The sequence below is a fragment of the Ricinus communis genome, chromosome 4, assembly GCF_019578655.1.
Source record: "Ricinus communis isolate WT05 ecotype wild-type chromosome 4, ASM1957865v1, whole genome shotgun sequence".
In the NCBI taxonomy this organism is placed as follows: Eukaryota; Viridiplantae; Streptophyta; class Magnoliopsida; order Malpighiales; family Euphorbiaceae; genus Ricinus; species Ricinus communis.
In genome coordinates, this window is record NC_063259.1 from 6,141,712 (window position 1) to 6,150,294 (window position 8,583).

Consider the following 8,583-nt stretch of genomic DNA (forward strand, 5'->3'; position numbering starts at 1 on the left):
GTTGTTCAAATTGCTTTCTATAATTAAGAAATTCATTTAGTGGTTGGAAATTTGAATAGCAATAACTAGTTAATGATCACTTAGAGATAAGGGTAATTAACTAGCCGGATTAAGAATTAACAACTCTTAATAGGAGTGGATTAATCTTAAGGCTAACCTAAAATCAATTGTTAGGAAGAGATTCCATCGTTTAGGTTCTTAGACTTAGGAATTCGGTGTTCTCGAGAAGGAACTCGAATTCAATTTAGAATCCGCTCACGGGTAATCACAATTGGTAATTAATCTAATTTCTACCTATGCTAAAATCCAACTAGCTTAGGTCCCCCTTGGGTTTGCTTTCTTTCCTTGATTGTTTCATTAAACCTTTGTAGATTGCTTGGCATTTAGGTAATCATTTAGCTTGCACCTAGTCTTAGATTAGTAACTTCGTCACTATTATTTAAGGTTAGAAAACATAAGATGCTGGAGTAGTTCTAGGCTCTCCATTTCCTGAGAATACGACCTTGATACTCGCCATTAGTGCTAGTCTACATCGATAGTTTTAATGCCTTAGATTGTAGCTGTATAAATAGCTCATCAAGGTTTTGGTGCCGTTTACAGGGACTCCTCTGTGTGAACTAGAGTGAATTTATGTTTGTGTTACTCTAGCCATTTTTGTTTTTTGTTTTTTGATTCTTTATTCTTCTTTCATTTTTGTGTTCTTTGGTTGTTTCCTCTTAATTTCAGGTAGTTTATGACGAGGAGCTCTAATCCTACCACTGTAGACCCTCTTATTGAACTAAAGCGATCCCTCCGTCTTTTGAGGAAGCGTATGCAAGAAGAAGAGGAAGCACAGATAGAGATTGCAACCCCTGTGAATAGACTAGCAGAGATGGGAGACAACAACAATAACTAGCCTGCGGATGAAAATAGGACAATATATGAGTTTGCTAAACCTTTTCTTGCGGGGACACAAACGAGAATAGTGCGACCACCTCTAGCAGCCAATAACTTCGAGACAAAGCTGAACATGATACAAATGGTCCAGAATAGTGTGCAATTTGGGGGACTGCAGAGCAGGGACCCAAATGCTAACATAGCCAACTTCTTGGAGATCTGTGATACCTTCAAGATAAATGGAAGGACTGATGATACGATTCGATTAAGGCTGTTTCCATTTTCTTTGAGGGACCAAGCGAAGAGATGGTTGCAGTCACTCTTAGCCAACACTATTACGACATGGATTTCTTTGGCTGAGAAGTTCTTATATAAGTACTTTCCTCCTACTAAACTGCTAAATTGAGAAACGACATATCTTCTTTTGTGTAGTTCGATGACGAGTGCATGTGTGATGCCTATGAAAGGTACAAGGACTCGCTTCGATTTTGCCTGCACCATGGATTACCAGTATGGATGCAGGTTCAGACTTTCTATAGCAATTTGAACCTCGATACCAGGCAGATGGTAGATGCTACAGCGGGTGGGGCCCTAAACAGTAAGACGTCAGAGCAAGCGTAAAATCTGATAGAGGAGATAGCCATGAACAACTACTAGTGGCAATCCTCTAGGAGTCAGCTAGTCAAGCAGGGAGTGGTTAACCAGTTAGATTCTATAGCAGCCTTGGCAGATCAGATGGAGCTTTTGGCCAAGAAAATAAACCAACTATAGATGCTGGTTCATGTAGCACAGGTAAACTGCGAGTTCTGTGGTGGCCTGCACTCCAGTGCAAACTGTAATGCAGGAGGTATGTTTGCTTCACGTTCCACTTCTTCTCCTTCTCCATCCTCTATTATTTATGCTGACCTTGAATAGGTAGACTATATGGGTAATGCACCTAGACAGCAGAATAATCCATACAGTAATACATACAACCCAGGTTAGCGCAATCATCCCAACTTCAGTTGGAGGAATAACAACACCTAGGGACCACCAAGTTTTCAGAGATTGCATCAGCAACAGCCCCAGCAGCAAGCTAGTCCATCCCAACTACCTCCACCTCAGGAAAAGAAGCCCAATCTCAAGGAGTTGCTGATGAAGTTTGTGTCGTCTATTGACAATAGGTTCCAGCAGACGAACAGTACACTTAGGAACCAGCAGGCCTCCATTCAGAATTTGGAGACTCAAATAGGCCAAATTTCTAGGATGTTGGCTGAGAGGGAGCTAGGGACTCTGCCTAGCACTACAGAGTCCAACTCGAAGGAGCATGTGAATGCAATCATGTTGTGGTCAGGTAAGTATGTTCCTCATCCTTCTTCTGTTTCTAATAATAATGCTGATGCACAGGTAGATTCAAGCAGGGAAGTTGAAGCTACCAAGGCAAAGGAACTAAAGAAGGAAGAGGCAAAAGAGATTCCACTAAGGGAATACTAGCCTAAAATTTCATACCCTGCTAGATTAAAGCAGGCGCAAGTCAAGCAGCAGTTTGGTAAGTTCCTGGATATTTTTAACCAACTACATATAAATTTACCTTTTGTAGAAGTTATTTCGCAGATGCCTTGGTATGTGAAGTTCTTAAAGGAGATTCTTAGCAACAAAAGAAAGTTTGAGGACTTGGCGTCTGTGATGCTAAATGAGGAATGTTCGGCAATTTTCTAGAACAAGTTACCAAAAAAGTGACATGATCCAGGGAGTTTTAATATTCCTTATGTTATAAGTAATTTATCTGTTAATGATGCTTTAGCTAATTTAAGGGCTAGCATTAATGTAATGTCATACAACCTGTTTGTAGAGTTGGGGTTGGGAGAGACCAAATCCACTAGGTTGAGTATACAATTAGCTAATAGATGTGTTAAGTATCCTAGGGGTATTGTAGAGAATGTGCTTGTAAAAGTGAATAATTTTATATCTCCTATTGATTTTGTGATCTTAGACATGGATGGTGAGAGTAGTGTACCCTTAATTCTAATTAGACCTTTTCTTGCAACATTTAGGGCAATGATAGATGTTTGTGATGGAAAGTTAAAACTTAGGGTAGGGGATGAGACTGTCACCTTTGACTTGCATAATTCCATAAGCCAATCTTTAGATCATAATAATATTGTGTATGTTGTTAATGTATTTGATGATGCTATTGAGACATAGTTGCAGGAAGTATTAATTGAAGACCCTCTACAAGTCACTTTGCCAAGGAGAGATGAGCATGAGCTGTCAAATGAGGAAGTGTTGGAGCAGCTTGAGTTTCTGTTAGCAAACGAGCCAAGCAACAATACTGATGAGTTTACTGTGATTGATAGGATAAGTGTGCAGAAGTTGAGGCCATCACTTGAGGAACTGCTAGTTCCCGATTTGAAAGAGCTTCCACAACATCCTGACTATGTGCATGTGGATGAGGATAACGAGCTGCCTGTCATTGCAGTAGCAGACTTGACACTGGTTCCATTGACACCCGAGGTGAGGGAAATGACATTACCCTCTTGAAAGAAGCACCTAAAAGCGATTGCTTGGAGGATTGCTAACATTCTAAGGATCCATAACTTGGCAGTTCAATTGCAGCATATGTCAAACCCGCACATGCAGGGAGTTATCACCGAGTCTAGCTAAATGACTCGAGAAGAAAAAGAAGCTCTTTTGGGATGCACCCCAACTTTTATTTAGTTTTGGAACATTTTTTCAGTTTTAGTTTTCATATTTTATTTAATTTTTATTTTCAGTTTCTATTATTTCTTTATTTTCCATTTTCAGCTCCTGTCGAGGACCCACCGAATCTCCACTCCACTAGCCTCGGCGGATGATCAGGCCAGTCCCCCACTTTGTTTTACACTGAGGATAATGTGTTCTTCAAGTTTGGGGTGGGTGTGGGTAAACCGTATGTTCTCTTCTCTTTCCTATGACTTTTGGATGTGTCTAAAATTGCTATCAATGGTGTTATATATTGTTAGGATGTTAGGACCTATGTTCTTCATGTCGCTTAAGCTTAGTTTGTTCTATTGTAATTAATTATTTAATTCACATACTTATAATTGATTATCTCTCTCAATTTTTATTCTTGGAAAGCAATTTCACTTTGTTCAATATATCACTTTGGTCGGGTTAAATCGGTGCTACTTGAGTTCTTTGCAAATTTCTAGCCTTTATCTTTGAACTTTGATTATGTCAATTTCTTATACCATTTATATGATGATTCAATTGATAATTTTCAAAACTAGTTGCAAATTTTAGTGACTTCAAACGTGAGTTTTTAAACCAAAATTTGAGCATCTATTGCAGTTATGCTCATGATTTTTCTTGTTTGAGTGTGCGCTGTACTTAATTTTGTTTCTAAAACTTGCTCTGTAATGCTTGTTGAAGTTACATAAATTTTTGAATACCGTTAGATGATTTGGGCACTTAAGATTCACCATATTTGGACAAAAGCCTACCTTTTGTTTCAATTAATCAGCCAGTTTTGAGCCTGAATCTTTTCTTCATGATTTACACCTATACATTATATTTATATTATTCTCTATATTTGTCTTTTCTTCTACCCTGTATGATGAATAATTATGTGATATGCTTCTTCTTTTATGGAATTATAGTGTCTAATTTTGTTATAAATTCACTTAGTCCTTTTAATCATTCCTTGATGCTCCCTTCAATCCAAATTGTATAACTATTCTCTTTGTTTGTGTCATTAACCATGCAGCCCCTATGTAACTGCTGTGGCATATAAAAAAAAAGAGAAAAAAATTTAACCAAGTGTTTATTGTGCTTCTTTCTTAGTTCTTTTCTCTTTTAGATTCAATTCTTTAGGCATCCTCTACTTCAAATAAGGCTTAGTGAGTACTTCTATTGATTTGGCATTCAGTTCCTAGAACATTCATTCTAAATAATTACATGATTTTTCAGTATACTTTACACTTCTATCCAAATACTCTTACCTTTACCTTAGCCACATTTCAACCCTTGTAAAGACCTTTGGTTTTGGTATTCATTTATTCGTAGTAGCGAAGATGTGGTTTATGAGAAAGCTTATGGTAAACAAGTTTTGTGCAGCTGCATTGAGGGAATCTTTTTGTTTACCTGTAAACACTACGAGTGATTTGAGAGATTCCTATGAGGTAATGGTTCCTAGTCTTTAATGTTGAGTTGTTATGTAAGTTGTACTTTGAGATGGTATTATTATAGTTCTTCTTTGAAGGTGTATGATGTGTTTAGCTACTTGAATTTGATTCTTTATATGTTGAATAAGGTTAAGTTTTGAACCTTAGCTTGAATTTTGAAGGGTGATTGTTGCTTGTATATGTATTGAGTTATTGATTGCTTGAGGACAAGCAAAAGCTTAAGTGTGGGGTGATTTGATATGCATTGTGTTACACATGTTTATATATCCAATTACCTGTATGTTTGTGCATATTTATCTTGTTTTATGCCATAATCACCTGTGTTTTGGTTCCTTTTATGTTTCAGGTGATCATTGATGAACATTATTACTGTTTGAGGGCGATACGTGTGAATATGGACCAGAATTCATTAAAATTGGACTAAGGCCCTCATCAAGGTTGAGCACGACCTAGACTCTGGTCGTGCTGAACCATTGGCCTTTAATCTTCAAATATGGCCTTTTGGCATGGTTTCCGAGGCACGATTAGCGAGCAAGGGATTGATTTTGGGACTCCAAGGTTGAGCACGACTTAGACTTCACCCGTGCTGACTAGCACGGGCTTGACCACAACTATGCTGAGACACTTATATAGGCAAATTCGATTTCTTTTGTGGGGGTTGATTTTCTAACCTTAGATCTCATATACGTGCATGAGCCACCTCTTTCCAAACTTTAGTATTCAACTTTGGGAGACCATTTCGCATATTGAAGGACAGATTTCAGTGGTTCAATCATCACATTGAAGATCAAGAGTGGATTTTGAGGCATTCAAGAGGCAATTCGAGGTTCATTATTCAGATTTGGATATTTAGGACTGTTCATCTAATTTGAAGAAGAAGGGTGTACATGTTTCCAATTTTTTCTTATGCATTTTTTCTTTATTTTTTGTTATTCGTTAGCATGAGTAACTAGAGCTGTTGAATCGTTAGGAAGAGATTCCATCGTTTAGGTTCTTAGGCTTAGGAATTCGGTGTTTTCGAGAAGGAACTTGAATTCAATTTAGAATTCGCTCACGGGTAATTACAATTGCCAATCAATCTAATTTATATCTTTGCTAAAATCCAACTAGCTTAGGTCCCCCCTTGGGTTTGCTTTCTTTCCTTGATTGTTTCACTAAACCTTTGCAGATTACTTGGCATTTAACTAATCATTTAGCTTGCATCTAGTCGTAGATTAGTAACTTCGTCACTATTATTTAAGGTTAGATAATATAAGACACTGGAGTAGTTCTAGGCTTACCCTTTCCTGAGAATATGACCTTGATACTTGCCATTAGTGCTAGTCTGCATCGATAAGTTCACTACCTTAGATTGTAGCTGCATAAATAGCGCATCAGCAGTAAATTTCTGAGTATGAGAAAACAACCCTATGAAACTGGTATATTTATGAATATGAGAAAATAACCCCGTAAGAGTAGTATATTTGTTAGTATGAAAGAGTAACCCCGTAAAAGGGGTATATTTTTTAATATGAGAACAACCACGTAAGATGAGTATATTTAAAAATATTAGAGAATAACCCCGGAAATGGGGTATATTTATGAGTATTAGAGAACAACCTCGTAAAAGGAGTATATTTATGAATATAAGAAAATAGCCCCGTACGAGCAATATATTTGTGAGTGTGTGCAAGCAAGCCCATAATAGAGGTGTATTTTTTAATATGAGAAAACAGCCCCGTAAGAGAGGTATATTTATAAATTTTAAAAAACAACGAGTACAAGAGGTATATTTGTGAGTATGAGATAGCAACCCTATAAAGGGAAATATTTTTCAATATAAGAGAATAACACCGGAAGTGGGTTATATTTGTGAGTTAAAGAAAACAAACCCATAACACGAGTATATCTATGAATATGAGAAAACAAACCCATAACACGAGTTAAAGAAAACAAACCCATAACCCGTAAGAGGGGTATATTTTTTATTATGAGAAAACAACCCTGTAAAATGTATGAGTTTGTTAATATATGAAAACAACCACGTAAGTGGGATATATTTGTGAGTACGAGAAAATAACCCCGTAAAAGGGGTATGTTTCTAAATATAAGAGATCAACCTCGTACGAGAGATATATTTATGAGCACTAAAGAGCAACCCCGTAAAAGGGGTATATTTATGAATATGAGAAAACAACCCTGTACGAGTAGTATATTTGTCAGTATGAAACAGTAACCCCATAAAAGGGTATATTTATGAATACGAGTAGTATATTTGTCAATGTGAAAGAGTAAGCCCATAAAAGGGGTATCTATCTTAATATGAGAAAACAACCCTGTAAAAGGGGTATATTTGTGAGTATGTGAAAATAAGCGCGTAAAAAAGGTATATTTATGAATATGAGAAAATAATCCCATAAGAGTGGGATATTAGTGAGCATAAGAAAACAACCCCGTAACTCAAGTATATTTATGAATATGAGAAAATATCCCCGTGATAGCGGTATATTTGTGAGTATGAGAAAATAATCCTATAAATATGGTAAATTTATAAACATTAGAAAATAATCCCGTAAGAGGGGTATATTTTTTAATATGACAATACAACCCCGTAAGAGTGGTAAATTAGTGAATATGAGAAGATAACCCCATAAGAGTAGTATATTTATGAGTATGAAAGATTAACCCTGTAATAGGGGCACATTTCTAAATATGAGAAAACAACCCCATAAGAGGGGTATATTTATAAACATGAGAAACCAACCCGTAAGAGGGGTATATTTTTTAGTAAAAGAAAATGACATCGTAAAAAAGGTATATTTATGAATATTAGAAAACAACCCTGTAAGAGTGAAATATTTATGAGTATCAAAGAGCAACCCCGTAACAGTGGTATATTTCTTAATGTTGCAAAACAACCCCGTAAGAGGGGTATTATTGTAAATATTTAAAAATAACCCCGTAAGAGCGGTATTTTTGACAGTATGAGAAAATAATACCATAACACGGGTATATTTATGAATATGAGAAAACAACCCGTAATAGGCTATATTTTCTAGTAGGAGAAAACAACCACGTAACATAGCTATATTTATGAATATGTGAAAACAACCCTATAACATGGATATATTTGTGAGTATGAGAAAATGACTGCGGAAAAGGGGTATATTTATTAATATGAGAAACCAACCCCGTAAAAGTGGTGTATTTGTGAGTATGAAAAAAGAACCCCATACCATGGGTATATTTATGAATATGGCTAAATAACTCCGTAATAGGGGTATATTTGTAAGTATGAGAAAATAAACCCGTAAAAAGGATATATTTATGAATATGAGAAAACAACCCATAAGAGTGGTATATTTGCGAGTATGAAAAAGCAACACCGTAACAGGGGTATATTTCTTAATATGAGAAAACAACCTTGTAAGAGGGGTATATTTGTAAACATTTAAAAATAACCCCGTAAGAGTAGTATATTTGTGAATATGAAAGAGTGTCCTTGTAAAAAGGATATATTTTTTAATAGGAAAAAATAATCCCGTAAGAGGAGTATATTTGTAAATATTAAAAAAATCCCATAAGA

The 8,583-nt window shown here is 36.2% G+C and overlaps 1 non-coding gene across 1 annotated transcript; it reads right to left on the reverse strand.

Annotated features, from left to right (window-relative positions):
• Positions 1-1,275: 1,275 nt before the first annotated feature.
• On the reverse strand, positions 1,276-1,382 carry LOC125369966. Its single transcript, XR_007215687.1, has one exon. It is a non-coding gene; the product is annotated as a small nucleolar RNA R71 (small nucleolar RNA).
• Positions 1,383-8,583: the final 7,201 nt, after the last annotated feature.